Below are 15093 nucleotides of genomic sequence, written 5' to 3' on the forward strand. Positions count from 1 at the left end.
CTCACACACCACGTCACACACCACGTAACGTCTCACACACCACGAACGTAACATCTCACACACCACGAACGTAACATCACACACACCACGAACGTAACATCTCACACACCACGAACGTAACATCTCACACACCACGAACGTAACATCTCACACACCACGAACGTAACATCAAAATCAACCAGAATCAACACAGTAACGAAAAAATCTATGATAGTTAACGAAATGGACTAAAAAATAGTGTACTGCGATCAATGAATCCGACTTGATAATCGATGAACGAAAAGTGGAAGCAAAATATAGACGGTGAACCCAGGACAGTAAACAGAGGCTGATAAACACTCCTCCTGAACAGTGCTATCAGCCAGCACTGGTCCACCCACCACCTCGCTCGGTAAACGCTGTGATGGTCGACAAGAATACGTGCTGGTTTAATCTGCTGCCCAGCCATTGAGAGTGATAACGGGAGGATCACCAGCCCAGTCCTTCTGCCACCTCACTGCTCACTCGCCTTCCCTCCCTTCCTTCCTTCCTCCTCTCTCTCCTTTATTCGTTTCAACTCTTCCCGAAAGATCAAGTCATTAACAGAGAAATCAAAACCAAACTTTTTACTGCACTCTGAAAGAAAGAAAAAGAGAGTTTTGGAAGAGACAGAGCGTCAATCTCAAAAACTTTGTGAGTTTATGGCTCCAAAAACCTTGTTCAGCTGCAAGTCAGAGGGCGGCGGAGTTGGCACTTTAATGCCCCGCCACCCCGCACGTATCTCCAGTTATCGTACTCATAGCAAGTGGGTAAATCTATCGCACTTTAAGGGATAAATACTGTTTATTCTGGCAGTATCTATTCGTTTATTTACTTATTTTCTTTATCATTGTATCCAAAAAAATATTTCTTGTGCGTACATAAGAAATAAAGTTGTTATACTCTCTGGATTGTGTCGTACAGTTGAAGGTGTGTCGTATGCAGCAGTTGAAAGCCAGGTCATGATCTCCCCATCAGGCAAATATTAAGGAGTCGGGGAGTGTGGTAGTTGAAAGCCAGGTCATGATCTCCCCATCAGGCAAATATTAAGGAGTCGGGGAGTGTGGTAGTTGAAAGCCAGGTCATGATCTCCCCATCAGGCAAATATTAAGGAGTCGGGGAGTGTGGTAGTTGAAAGCCAGGTCATGATCTCCCCATCAGGCAAATATTAAAGAGTCGGGGAGTGTGGTAGTTGAAAGCCAGGTCATGATCTCCCCATCAGGCAAATATTAAGGAGTCGGGGAGTGTGGTAGTTGAAAGCCAGGTCATGATCTCCCCATCAGGCAAATATTAAGGAGTCGGGGAGTGTGGTAGTTGAAAGCCAGGTCATGATCTCCCCATCAGGCAAATATTAAGGAGTCGGGGAGTGTGGTGATGGGATTTGCCAGGTTTATAGCCCGCCTTTTGACTTTAATACTTCTTGGCATTCTGATCAGCGTTTCCCCAGGCGCCTTTTTACCTCGTATCGCCCAGGTGCCAAAGTGAATCTGGCTCGCTTGGTGGCACTCCAAGCCAGGGTGCCATAAGTAGAGTTTTTTATTGCCTGGCACTTTTAAACGAGTCTATAAAGGTGATTGGTCTCCTTAAAACTACTCAAGTTGTCGTTTATGTTGAGGTTATTATATTTCCCAAGGATTTAATGTTGAAATCTGTCCCATTTTTTTCCTTGCAGATTTTGTTTAAAATCTGATGGATAGTTTTTAAATGATAATTAAAAATGTTATTATAGAATTGTGTTAAAATCTGATGTTTATTTTGGTGATCATTTCAGTGTTTCTGTAGATGTTAGTGTTAAAATCTGACGATCATTTCAGCTGCTAATTAGAAGTGTCTTAATGACTAGTTAATTAGGTGTAATGTGTCGTGTGGTGAAGGTCGACCTTGATGGTGGAGGTCGACCTTGATGGTGGAGGTCGACCTTAATGGTGGAGGTCGACCTTGATGGTGGAGGTCGACCTTGATGGTGGAAGTCGTCCTTGAGAGACTGGCACGCTAACTAAACCTATAGTACTTTGTCAATGCCTCTTACCACCCACCCACCCGTACCTGCCATCCACACCCATCCACCTTACCTCGCCCCGTTCATATCTCTCTCTCTCTCATCATCAGTCCACCTTCACCTGCCCTTCCTCCTCCTCCTCCTCTCTTATTCCTCTCTTTATTGGTTCCTCTTTAAGCCCCTCCTTCAAGCATCTCCCCTATGGACTGGTTATCCCCTTCTCTCTATTGATTCCCCTTTACTCCTCCTCCTCGTCCACCCTTTTCGGCTTCCATTTAACCCCTTCTTGTCGTCTCTGTGTTCCTCTCTTCCTTTATTCTTTCTTTTCTACTTCCCCATTTACGTGTTTCCTCAATTATAGATCTTTTCTGAGTCCTGGCAGTATTATCTCTGTCTGTCTCTCTTCCCCATCCGATCCTGGTGACGTGACAACAGGTATCAGAGTGCCAGTCTCTCTCTCTCTCTCTCTCTCTCTCTCTCTCTCTCTCTCTCTCTCCTATGCCTCCACTCACGCTGAGGAGGATAAACTTCTAGAGGGTGCCAACAACTGAGGGAAGGTGCCATAAGGTGCCATAAGGTGCCATAAAGTGCCAAAACTTAATATGTATGAGTACCACAGGATAGATCTCGGTGTGGGTGCCACGAGTGCCAGTGCCACCTCTATATATTTAAAACGGTGTATGTGACCTCGGCTCCTGGGGGGGGGTCTGACAGTGCCATTTTTCTTCACCAATCACGTCTGTGTCTTCTCCCAGAGCCTTAATTACTTCACACCGGCAGCTACTGTTGAGGCTCTGCTGTTTATCTCCCGTTGAGGCTCTCTTGTTTATCTCCCGTTGAGGCTCTGTTGTTTATCTCCTGTTGAGGCTCTGTTGTTTATCTCCTGTTGAGGCTCTGTTGTTTATCTCCTGTTGAGGCTCTGTTGTTTATCTCCTGTTGAGGCTCTGTTGTTTATCTCCCGTTGAGGCTCTGTTGTTTATTTCCTGTTGAGGCTCTGTTGTTTATCTCCTGTTGAGGTTCTCTGTTGTTTATCCCTGTTGAGGTCTCCTCTGTTGAGGCTCCCTGCTGAGGCTCCTCTGTTGTTTATCTCCTGTTGATTTTATCTCTGTTGTTTATCTCCTGTTGAGGCTCTGTTGTTTATCTCCTGTTGAGCTCTGCTCCCTGTTTATCTCCCGTTGAGTTTATCTCCTGTTGAGGCTCTGTTGTTTATCTCCTGTTGAGGCTCTGTTGTTTATCTCCTGTTGAGGCTCTGTTGTTGAGGCTCTGTTCTCCCTGTTGAGGCTCTGTTGTTTATCTCCTGTTGAGGCTGTTGTTTATCTCCGTTGACTCTGTTGTTTATCTCCTGTTGAGGCTCTCCCCTGTTGAGTTGTTTATCTCCTGTTGAGGCTCTGTTGTCATCTCTGTTGATCTCCTGTTGAGGCTCTGTTGTTTATCTCCTGTTGAGGCTCTGTTGTTTATCTCCTGTTGAGGCTCTGTTGTTTATCTCCTGTTGAGGCTCTGTTGTTTATCTCCTGTTGAGGCTCTGTTGTTTATCTCCGTTGAGGCTCTGTTGTTTATCTCCCGTTGAGGCTCTGTTGTTTATCTCCCGTTGAGGCTCTGTTGTTTATCTCCCGTTGAGGCTCTGTTGTTTATCTCCTGTTGAGGCTCTGTTTATCTCCTGTTGAGGCTCTGTTTATCTCCTGTTGAGGCTCTGTTTTTTTGTCCCCCGTTGAGTTATGGTTTTAGTTCATATTAGCTGTTTTATACCTCCAAATATCGTCCTGTTTATAGCTCATCGTTTTAATAGATCCTGACTTTTATAGCCAAATATCGTGCCGTTTATAACTCATGTTTATAAGTTCTCCTTTTAATGTTATCCAAAAATCGTCCCATATATCGCCCCACACCTGGAGTAGCGCTCGTAGGGTTGTTGTTGATGATGGTCCCTTTTACCTGGAGGGGGGAGGAGAGGTGGGGTGTTGGGGGAGCTGTCTTTAATTGGTCCCTAAGGGCAGCCCCAGACACCCCTGCTTCCCCCTCTCTCTTTCTCTCTCCCTCTTTCTCTCTCTCTCTTTCTCTCTCTCTCTTTCTCTCTCTATGGCAAATCGGTAAATCTATACCGTAACTCTAAAATGGAATAGTAATTTACACGTATTTACATTAACTTGACCATGTATTGATTCGCTTAACTCTGCCGGCAAACATCAACAACAGAGAGGTTGGAGCAGCAGCATCGTCTCGTTTCCATGGTAACGGAGGCTACCCGCCATCTCGATTACAACGCAATTTGTCTAATAACCACAAGAATACAAGAAAATACGAAGTTTCCAAGCGCTTTAGTGTAATTCACATCTTCAGGGGTGAGTACCGACTAAGGAGACATATTTGACAAGGCTAATATATAAGAAGATTAGTAAGGGTCACTGCCTTATGACCGGAACATTGTGGACACCTGCTGTACCCTAGGGATTTGATCTCACTCTCCTCTACTGCATATATTAGCCTTCTCAAGTATGTCTCCTTAGTCTGTACGCACCCCTGAAGATATTAATTACACGAAAGCGCTTGGGAACTAAGTATTTTCTTGTATTCTTGTGGTTATCAGCATATATATATAAATGCAGTTAACTGATATTCCTTTCATTTCGGTATAATAACCAGGATGATTATTATTGATGTTGAATTAAAGCAGAAAAAGTCTGATTTACGAAGATAATGATGACATATTTGAACCATTGGGAGGTGTAGCCAAACCCAACAAGAACAACGCCGGTCACAGTAGCTCATGGTTGTAATTTGGGGATTTTTCTCGTTTAATATTATAGATTTAAGAAGATTTCATATATATTTTGCGTAAAATTGTTCACAGGACTCGTGTTTTTATCCTTTAATATTTTTAGAACGGTGGCTCACGTAACATAATGTAATACTAGGATTAGAACATTGATATACAACTAAATATACCTTAGAAATATTTAATACGGTAATGAGAACAATTTAATGGACTAATATACAATAATAACGAGGCAATTATGTTTCTGTTTTATTAATATTATATACACGGCCAGTTCGTTCACACAGCGGACTTTTATAAATGTATTTTGTTATCTATTCCAACAACGTGTGTACAATTCCTCTTTCGTTTTTTGTTTAATATGCAACAGTTTATAACAAAGAGTAACTGTGTTTGAGGAGAAATTAAAACCCTACAGTAAGCCAAGAGTTGAAGTAATGTCAACACCTTTATACACAGCATCCCTCGTATACCCATGACGTAATTCTGATGACGTCACTTGTAAACAACTCATTGTAAACATGACGTAATTCTGATGACGTCACTTGTAAACAAAAAGATAAAAACTTTCTAACATCGTCTCTTTCTAAATGTCGCTCATATACAAACACAACAACGCCCCGAAGAGACAAATAAACATCGGCAGGGAGTAAATATATAAAGTTGCTGTACATACTAACGTTTCTAGGACGTCCTGTATTGATTTAAATCATATTTTTAATTGAGCGCGAAATTTCAGGAGGGTGAGGGGCGGGAGAAGAGCCTGTGACCACTGAAAAATACCCTGCTGACGTCACAACATGGCCGCCACATATATCGATGACGTCACCTGTTGGAGAGATGTTACCTATAAACCGCTTGTAATATAACTTTATTTACACATATTAGAGTACAATAAAATATTAAATCTCAGAACAGTAATTTTTTATCTATTTATCTTTATTATCTAGTTTATTGAGTGAGATAAATTAGTGATTAAGAGTTTGTAGAGAAGTGATGTACAGTAGTGTCATTCTACCTACACTCCTCCTCCCACCTACACTCTTCCTGACCCCTTCTGACACCTTCTGACCCCCCCTGACCCCTTCTGACCCCCATGACCCCTTCTGACCCCTTCTGACCCCTCCTGACCCCTCTGGCCCCTTCTGACCCTTCTGACCCTCTCTCTGACCCCTTTGGACCCCTCCCTGACCCCCGGACCCCTCCTAACCTCCCTGGACAGCTCTTGGACCCCTGAGCCCCTGACCCTTGACCCCTCCTGACCCCCTTGACCCCTCCTGACCCCACCCCAGGCCCCTCCACCCACCCCCTCCCCCCCTGACACTCCCACACTACCAGTACCTCCCCCACTCTACACTACCAGTACCTTCCCCTGACTTGCTGCCTTTCCCCTGACACTCCCACACCAGTACCTTCCCCCTGACACCCCCACACCAGCAACTTCCCCGACACTCCACTACCATACCTTCCCCTGACACTCCCACACCTACCAGTACCTTCCCCTGACACCTCCACTACCAGTACCTTCCCCTAACCTCCCACACTACCAGTACCTTCCCCTGACACTCCCTACACTCCCACACTAGTACCTTCCCCCCTGACACTCCACACTACCAGTGCCTTCCCCTGACACTCCCACTACCTTCCCCCTGACACTGGCACACTACTAGTACCTTCCCCTGACACACCCACACTACCAGTACCTTCCCCCAGACACCTCGACACTTTTCAGTACCTTCCCCCTGACACTCCCACACCACCAGTACCTTCCCCACCTGACACTCCCACACTACCAGTACCCTTCCCCACTACACTCCCCACACCCCTCCCCTGACACTCCCACACTACCAGTACCTCCCCTGACACTCCCACACTATCAGTACCTCCCCACCTCCCACCCAGTACCTCCCCTGACACTCCCACACTATCTACCTCCCTGACACTCCCACACTACCAGTACCTCCCCTGACACTCCCACACTACCAGTACCTCCCCCAACCTCCACACTATCAGTACCTCCCCTGACACTCCCACACTCCAGACCTCCTCCCCTGACACTCCCACACTACCCTCCCCCTGACAGTACCTTCCCTGACACTCCCACACTACGTACCTTCCCTGACAGTACCTTACCTTCCCCTGACACTCCCACACCTACCTTCCCAGTACCTTCCCCTGACCTCCCCCACTACCAGTACCTTCCCCTGACACTCCCACACTCAGTACCTCCTGACACTCCCACACTACCAGTACCTTCCCCTGACGCTCCCACACCTACCCTGGCACTCCCACACTACCAGTCCTCCCTGACACTACCACCCTGCCAGTGCCTTCCCCTGACACTCCACACCCTTACCTCCCCTGACTCCCACACAGTACCTTCCCTGACACTCCCTACCTCCCCTACCTTCCCCCTGACGCTCCCACTACAGTACCTTCCTGAGCTCCCACACTCAGTACCCTGACACTCCCACACTACCAGACCTCCCCACGCTACCAGTACCTCCCCCTGACACTCCCACACTACAGTACCTCCCCCTGACCTCCCACACTACAGTACCTTCCCCCTGACACTCCCACACTACCAGTACCTCCCCTGACACTACCACACTACCAGTACCTTGACACTCCCACACTACCAGTACCTCCCCTGACACTCCCACACCTCCCACTACACCTCCCCACCTCCCCCAGTACCTCCCCCTGACACTCCCACACCACCAGTACCTCCCCTGACCTCCCACACTACTCCAGTACCTCCCCTGACACTCCCACACTATCAGTACCTCCCTCCCCACCTCCCCACACCCAGTACTCTCCCCAGCCTCCCACACTAGTACCTTCCCTGACACCCCACACTCACCAGTACCTCCCCTGACCTCCCCACTCCCACACTACCAGTACCTTCCCCCTGACACTCCTCACACCACCTACACTCCACACCAGTACCTTCCTCCTGACCTCCCACACTACAGTACCTTCCCACTACAGTGCACTCCCCTGACACTCGACTACCAGTACCTTCCCTGACACTCCCACACCCAGTACCTTCCCTCTGACACCTCCACACTACCAGTACCTTCCCCTGACACACCCCACACTACCAGTACCTTCCCCTGACACCTCGACACTACCAGTACCTCCCCTAGCCTCCCCACACTACCAGTCCACACTCCCCCTACCTCCCCACCAAGTACCTTCCCCGGCCTCCCCAGTACCTCCCCTGACACTCCCACACTATCCAGTACCTCCCTGACACTCCCACACTACCAGTACCTCCCTGCCTCCCACACTGCCAGTACACTTCCCCTTCCCTGACACTCCACACCAGTACCTTCCCCACACTCCCACACTACCAGTGCCTCCCACACAGTACCTTCCCACACTCACACTAGTACCTTCCCCTGACGCTCCCACACTACCAGTACCTCCCCCCTGACACTCCCACCTACTACCTCCCCTGACACTCCCAAACTTCCAGTACCTCCCTGACACCTCCACACTACCAGTACCTTCCCTGACGCTCCCACCCAGTGCCTTCCCCTGACTCCCCACACTACCAGTACCTTCCCCTGCCCCCACGCTCCCCCCTGACGCTCCCACTACCAGTACCTTCCCCCTGGCACTCCCACACTACCAGTACCTCCCCTGACCTCCCCACACTATCAGTACCTCCCCTGACACTGTGCACCTGACCCACACCACACTACTGGTACCTTCCCCCACTCCCACCACTACCAGTACTCCCCTGACCTCCACACTACCAGTACCTTCCCCTGACCTCCCACCTCTACCAGTACCTTCCTGCCTCCCACACTACCAGTACCTCTGACACTCCCACTACCAGTCCTCCCCCCAACTACCTCCCCTGGACCTCCCACACTATCCAGTACCTCCCTGACCTCCCACCTACCAGTACCTTCCCCCTGACCTCCCCACCTCCCACACTACCAACTACCAGTACCTTCCCCCTGACCTCCCACACTACCAGTACCTTCCCCCTGACCTCCCACTACAGTACCTTCCCCTGCTCCCCCTGACACCCCCACACTCACCTACCCAGTACCTCCCTACCTCCCTGACACTATCAGTACCTCCCCTGACCTCCCACACTATCAGTACCTCCCCCTGACCTCCCACACCCTCCCCCTGACACTCCCACACTACAGTACCTCCCAGAGCACTCAGACCTTACACACCACCAGTACCTCCCCTACACTCCGCCTCCCCTCCCAGTACATGCCTGACTCCCCTGACTCCCACACTACCAGTACCTTCCCCTGACACTCCCACTACCAATGTCTAACCTGACCTCCCAGTACCTTCCTGACACTACCAGTACCTTCCTCCAGTACCTCTGACACCTCCACACTACCAGTACCTTCCCCCTGACACTCCCACACTACCAGTACCTTCCCCCTGACACTCCCACACTACCAGTACCTCCCCCTGACACTCCCACACTACCAGTACCTTCCCCCTGACACTCCCACACTACCAGTACCTCCCCCTGACACTCCCACACTACCAGTACCTTCCCCCTGACACTCCCACACTACCAGTACCTCCCCCTGACACTCCCACACTACCAGTACCTTCCCCCTGACACTCCCACACTACCAGTACCTCCCCCTGACACTCCCACACTACCAGTACCTTCCCCCTGACACCTCCACACTAAGATCATTAAAGGCGGCCATTAACCCAGGCAGTTTAAAGCATTCCTCATTCGTAGTAGACAGCATCAGTCAGGTTAGTTAGACTAGACGGTTATTTGCCTAAGTACATCAAGCCTCATAGTCCACTCTTAATACTCCTGTGACGAAATAAGAAAATGTTTTACGAATCCACTAAGTAATTATGATGTTCGTGTCTTGGAGTAATTAATGTATCAGTAATTATACAGTAATTATAATGATGGTGTCGTTGATAAGACTCCTGGGTCATAGGTTAAGTGATAACAAAGATAACTGTTCTCATGAATGTGTTATTATGACAGTATTATACTACCATGAACGTGTTACCATATATTCATGACGATAGCCGCAGTACCATGACCATACTACCAAACACACAAACACTGATAAAGAATAACAAATGTAATTAATATGAAGAATACATCAACACTACCTTACCCATCTTAACTCGTAAAAGACCCTTAGGGTGTCCTGGTTATAAATGTTGTAGCAGCTGACACGAGAGTTCATATTAACTCAACTATTGTGGATCCTTCTGTGTTATATTCCCCCCCCCCACAACGGTGATATAGAACGGTTATATAGAACGGTTATATAGAACGGTTATATAGAACGGTTATATAGAACGGTTATATAGAACGGTTATATAGAACGGTTATATAGAACGGTTATATAGAACGGTTATATAGAACGGTTATATAGAACGGGGACGTCTAACATTGATCTTTGTATGACCTGCCCATGAGGTCTATATTTGTTAAAGTAAAATATTCAGCAAATACCTGGGAAAAAGAGACCATACCTGAGAAATTGACCTGATGGGGATACCATACCTGAGAAAGTGACCTGATGGGGAGACCATACCTGAAAAAGTGACCTGATGGGGAGACCATACCTGAGAAAGTGACCTGATGGGGAGACCATACCTGAGAAATTGACCTGATGGGGAGACCATACTTGATAAAGTGACCTGATGGGAGACCATACCTGAAATGACCTGATGGAGACCATAGTGAAAGTGACCTGATGGGGAGACCATACCAGAGAAAGTGACCTGATGGGGAGACCATACCTGAGAAGAAGTGACCTGATGGGGAGACCATACCTGAGAAAGGTGACCTGATGGGATACCAAACACCTGAGAAAGTGACCTGATGGGAGACCATACCTGAAAGAGAGTGACCTGATGGGAGACCATGCCTGAAGAAGTGACCTGATGGGAGACCATACCTGAAATTGACCTGATGGAGACCATGCCTGATAAAAAGAGTGACCTGATGGGGATACCATACCTGAGAAAGTGACCTGATGGGAGACCATACCTGAGAAGTGACCTGATGGGAGACCATACCTGAAAGTGACCTGATGGGGAGACCATACCTGAAGAAGTGACCTGAGTGGGGATGCATGCAGAAGAGCCTGAGTGGGAGACCATGCCCCCAGAAAGTGACCACAGTGGAGACCATACCTGAAGTGACCTGATGGGATACCATGCCTGAGAGTGACCTGATGGGAGACCATACTACCTGAGAAAGTGACCTTTAATTGGGGAGACCATACACAGAAAGTGACCTGATGGGAGACCATACCCGCAAGGGAAATTGACCTGATGGGGAGACCATACCTGAAGAAGTGACCTGATGAGGATACCATACCTGAGAAAGTGACACAGTGGGGAGACCATACCTGAGAAGAAGTGACCTGATGGGAGACCATACCTGAAAGAAGTGACCTGATGGGGAGACCATTCCTGAAAGTGACCTGATGGGGAGCCATGCCTGAAAGTGACCTGATGGGAGACCACCTGAGAAAGTGACCTGATGGGGAGACCATGCAGAAAGTGACCACGATGGGATGCCATACCTGAAATTGACCTGATGGGATACCATGCCTGAAAGTGACCTGATGGGAGACCATACCTGAAGTGACCTGATGGGAGACCATGCCTGAAAGTGACCTGAAGTGGGAGACCATACCTGAGAAAGTGACCTGATGGGAGACCATACCTGAGAAAGTGACCTGATGGGGGAGACCATACCTGAGAAAGTGACCTGATGGGGAGACCATACCTGATGAAGTGACCTGATAGGAGACCACTTACCTAGAAAAAAGTAGCCTAGTAGAGGCCACCACCTGAGAAAGTGACCTGATGGGGGAGACCATACCTGAGAAAGAAGTGACCTGATGGGAGACCATACCTGAGAAAGAAGTGACACAGTGGGGAGACCATACCTGAGAAATTGACCTGATGGGGAGACCATACCTGAGAAAGTGACCTGATGGAGACCATACCTGAAGAAGTGACCTGATGGGGAAATTCATACCTGAAAGTGACCTGATGGGAGACCATACCTGAGGAAAGAAGTGACCTGATGGGGAGGTTGTGTACCTGAAAGTGACCTGATGGGATACCATACCTGAGAAAGTGACCACAGTGGGGATACCATGCCTGAAATTGACACAGTGGGATGCCACCTGAGAAAGTGACCTGATGGGGAGACCATACTGAGAAAGTGACCTGATGGGAGACTACATACCTGAAAGTGACCTGATGGGAGACCATGCACAATTGACCTGATGGGAGGCCATACACCAAGAAAGTGACCTGATGGGAGACCATACACCTGAGAAAGTACAGTGGGGAGACCATACCTGAGAAAGTGACCTGATGGGGAGACCATACCTGAGAAAGTGACCTGATGGGGAGACCATACCTGAGAAAAGTGACCTGATGGGGAGACCATACCTGAAAGTGACCTGATGGGGAGACCATACACAGAGAAGTGACCTGATGGGGAGACCATACCTGAAAGTGACCTGATGGGAGACCATACCTGAGAAAGTGACCTAATGGGGAGACCATACCTGAAAGAAGTGACCTGATGGGATGCACCATGCCTGAAAGTGACCTGATGGGGAGACCATACTGAGAAAGTGACCTGATGGGGAGACCATACCTGAAAGTGACCACAGTGGGGAGGGATACCATGCCTGAGAAAGTGACCTGATGGAATGTGCCTGAGAAAGTGACCTGATGGGGAGACCATACCTGAGAAAGTGACCTGATGGGGATACCATACCTGAGAAGAAGTGACCTGATGGGGATACCATACCTGAGAAATTGACCTGGTGGGGAGACCATACCTGAAAGTGACCTGGTGGGGAGACCATACCACCTGAGAAAGTGACCTGATGGGAGACCATACCTGAAAGTGACCTGATGGGGATACCATGCCTGAAAGTGACCTGATGGGGATACCATGCCTGAAAGAAGTGACCTGATGGGGATACCATACCTGAGAAAGTGACCTGATGGGGAGACCATACCTGAAAGTGACCTGATGGGGAGACCATACCTGAAAGAAGTGACCTGATGGGAGACCATATACAGAGAAGTGACCTGATGGAGACCATACCTGATAAAAGTGACCTGATGGGGATACCATACCTGAGAGAGTGAGCCTGATGGGGAGACCATACACCAAGAAGTGACCTTGATGGGGAGACCATACTGATAAAGAAGTGACCTGATGGGAGACCATACCTGAGAAAGTGACCTGATGGGGAGACCATACCTGAAAGTGACGATGGGAGACCGCCTGAGAAAGTGACCTGATGGGAGACCATGCCTGAAAGTGACCTGATGGAGACCATGCCTGATAAAGTGACCTGATGGGGAGACCATACCTGAGAAGAAGTGACCTGATGGGGAGACCATGCCTGAGAAAGAAGTGACAGTGGGGAGACCATACCTGAGGAAATTGACCTGATGGGGAGATATGCATGCCTGAGAAGTGACCTGATGGGGAGACCATGCCTGATAAAAGTGACCTGATGGGAGACCATACCTGAGAATTGACCTGATGGGAGACCATACCTGAGAAAGTGACCTGATGGGAGACCATACCTGAAAGTGACCTGATGGGGAGACCATACCTGAGAGAAGTGACATGAGTGGGGAGACCATACCTGATCGCAAGTGACCTGGTGGGGAAGACCATACCTGAAAGTGACCTGATGGGGAGACCATACTGAGAAAGTGACTGATGGGGAGACCATACCTGAGAGAAATTGACCTGATGGGAGACCATACCTGAGAAAGTGACCTGATGGGAGACCACTGAGAAAGTGACCTGATGGGGGAGCCATACACAGAAAGAAGTGACCTGATGGGAGACCATGCCTGAAAGTGACCTGATGGGAGACCATGCCTGAGAGAGAAGTGACCTGATGGAGGGAGACCATCTGCCTGAGAAAGAGTGACCTGATGGGGAGCCATACCTGAAAGAAGTGACCTGATGGGGAGGCCATACCTGAGAAAGTGACTGATGGGAGACCATGCCTGAGAAGTGACCTGATGGGGAGACCATACCTGAGAAATTGACCTGATGGGGAGACCATGCCTGAGAAATTGACCTGATGGGAGACCATGCCTGATAAAGTGACCTGATGGGGAGACCATACTGAAGTGACCTGATGGGAGACCATACAGAAATTGACCTGATGGGAGACCATACCTGAAAGCCCGACACAATGGGGAGACTTCCTTACCTGAGAGAAAGTGACCTGATGGGAGACCATGCAATGAAAGTGACCGTGGGAGACCGCCTGAAATTGACCTGATGGGAGACCATACCTGAGGCCAAGCCTGATGGGGGAGACCATACCTGAAATTGACCTGATGGGGAGACCATGCCTGAGAGAGTGAAGCCTGATGGGAGACCATGCCTGAGAAATTGACCTGATGGGAGACCATACCTGAAAGTGACGATGGGGAGACCATGCCTGAAAGAAGTGACCTGATGGAGCCATACCTGATAAAGTGACCTGATGGGAGACCATGCCTGATGAGCCTGATGGGAGACCATGCCTGATAAAGTGACCTGATGGAGGCCATGCCTGAAAGTGGCCTGATGGGAGACCATACCTGAGAAAGTGACCTGATGGGAGACCACCTGAAAGTGACCTGATGGGGAGACCATACAGAGAAGTGACCTGATGGGAGACCATGCCTGAGAAGAGTGACGATGAGGAGACCATACCTGAGAGAAGTGACTGATGGGGAGACCATGCAGAAAGTGACGTGGGGAGACCATACCTGATAAAGAGTGACCTGATGCAGAGACCATACCTGATGCAGAAGTGACCTGATGGGGAGACCAACACACAGGAAAGTGACCTGATGGGAGACCATACCTGAGAAAGTGACCTGATGGGGAGACCCACATACCTGAAAGTGACCTGATGGGGAGACCATACCTGAGAAGTGACCTGATGGGAGACCATACCTGAGAAGAAGTGACCTGATGGGGAGACCATACCTGAGAAAGTGACCTGATGGGGAGACCATACCTGAGAAATTGGCCTGATGGGAGACCATACCTGAGATAGTGACCTGATGGGAGACCATACCTGAGAAATTGACCTGATGGGAAACCTCGAAATGAAGCCTGATGGGGAGACCATACCTGAGACCATTGGCACAGTGGGGAGACCATACCTGAAAGTGACCAGTGGAGACCATGCCTGAGAGGCAGCCTGATGGGAGCCATGCAGGAGAATTGACCTGATGGGAGACCATGCCTGAGAATTGACCTGATGGGGAG

General features: G+C 49.0%; 1 protein-coding gene and 1 long non-coding RNA gene across 5 annotated transcripts in view; one reads left to right on the forward strand and one right to left on the reverse strand.

Moving 5' to 3' along the window:
• The window catches only part of LOC121858949 (band 7 protein AGAP004871-like), a gene marked incomplete at its 5' end in the record, with an annotated part of 79729 nt that overhangs the window by 6945 nt on the left and 57691 nt on the right, over positions 1 to 15093 (forward strand).
• On the reverse strand, positions 12153 to 12808 carry LOC121858951. The gene is made up of 3 exons (XR_006087577.1): positions 12784 to 12808; positions 12519 to 12567; positions 12153 to 12183 (listed from the first exon to the last, which is right to left on the reverse strand). It is a non-coding gene; the product is annotated as an uncharacterized LOC121858951 (long non-coding RNA).

Source organism: Homarus americanus, unplaced genomic scaffold (assembly GCF_018991925.1).
Source record: "Homarus americanus isolate GMGI-L3 unplaced genomic scaffold, GMGI_Hamer_2.0 scaffold8226, whole genome shotgun sequence".
Taxonomy (NCBI): Eukaryota; Metazoa; Arthropoda; class Malacostraca; order Decapoda; family Nephropidae; genus Homarus; species Homarus americanus.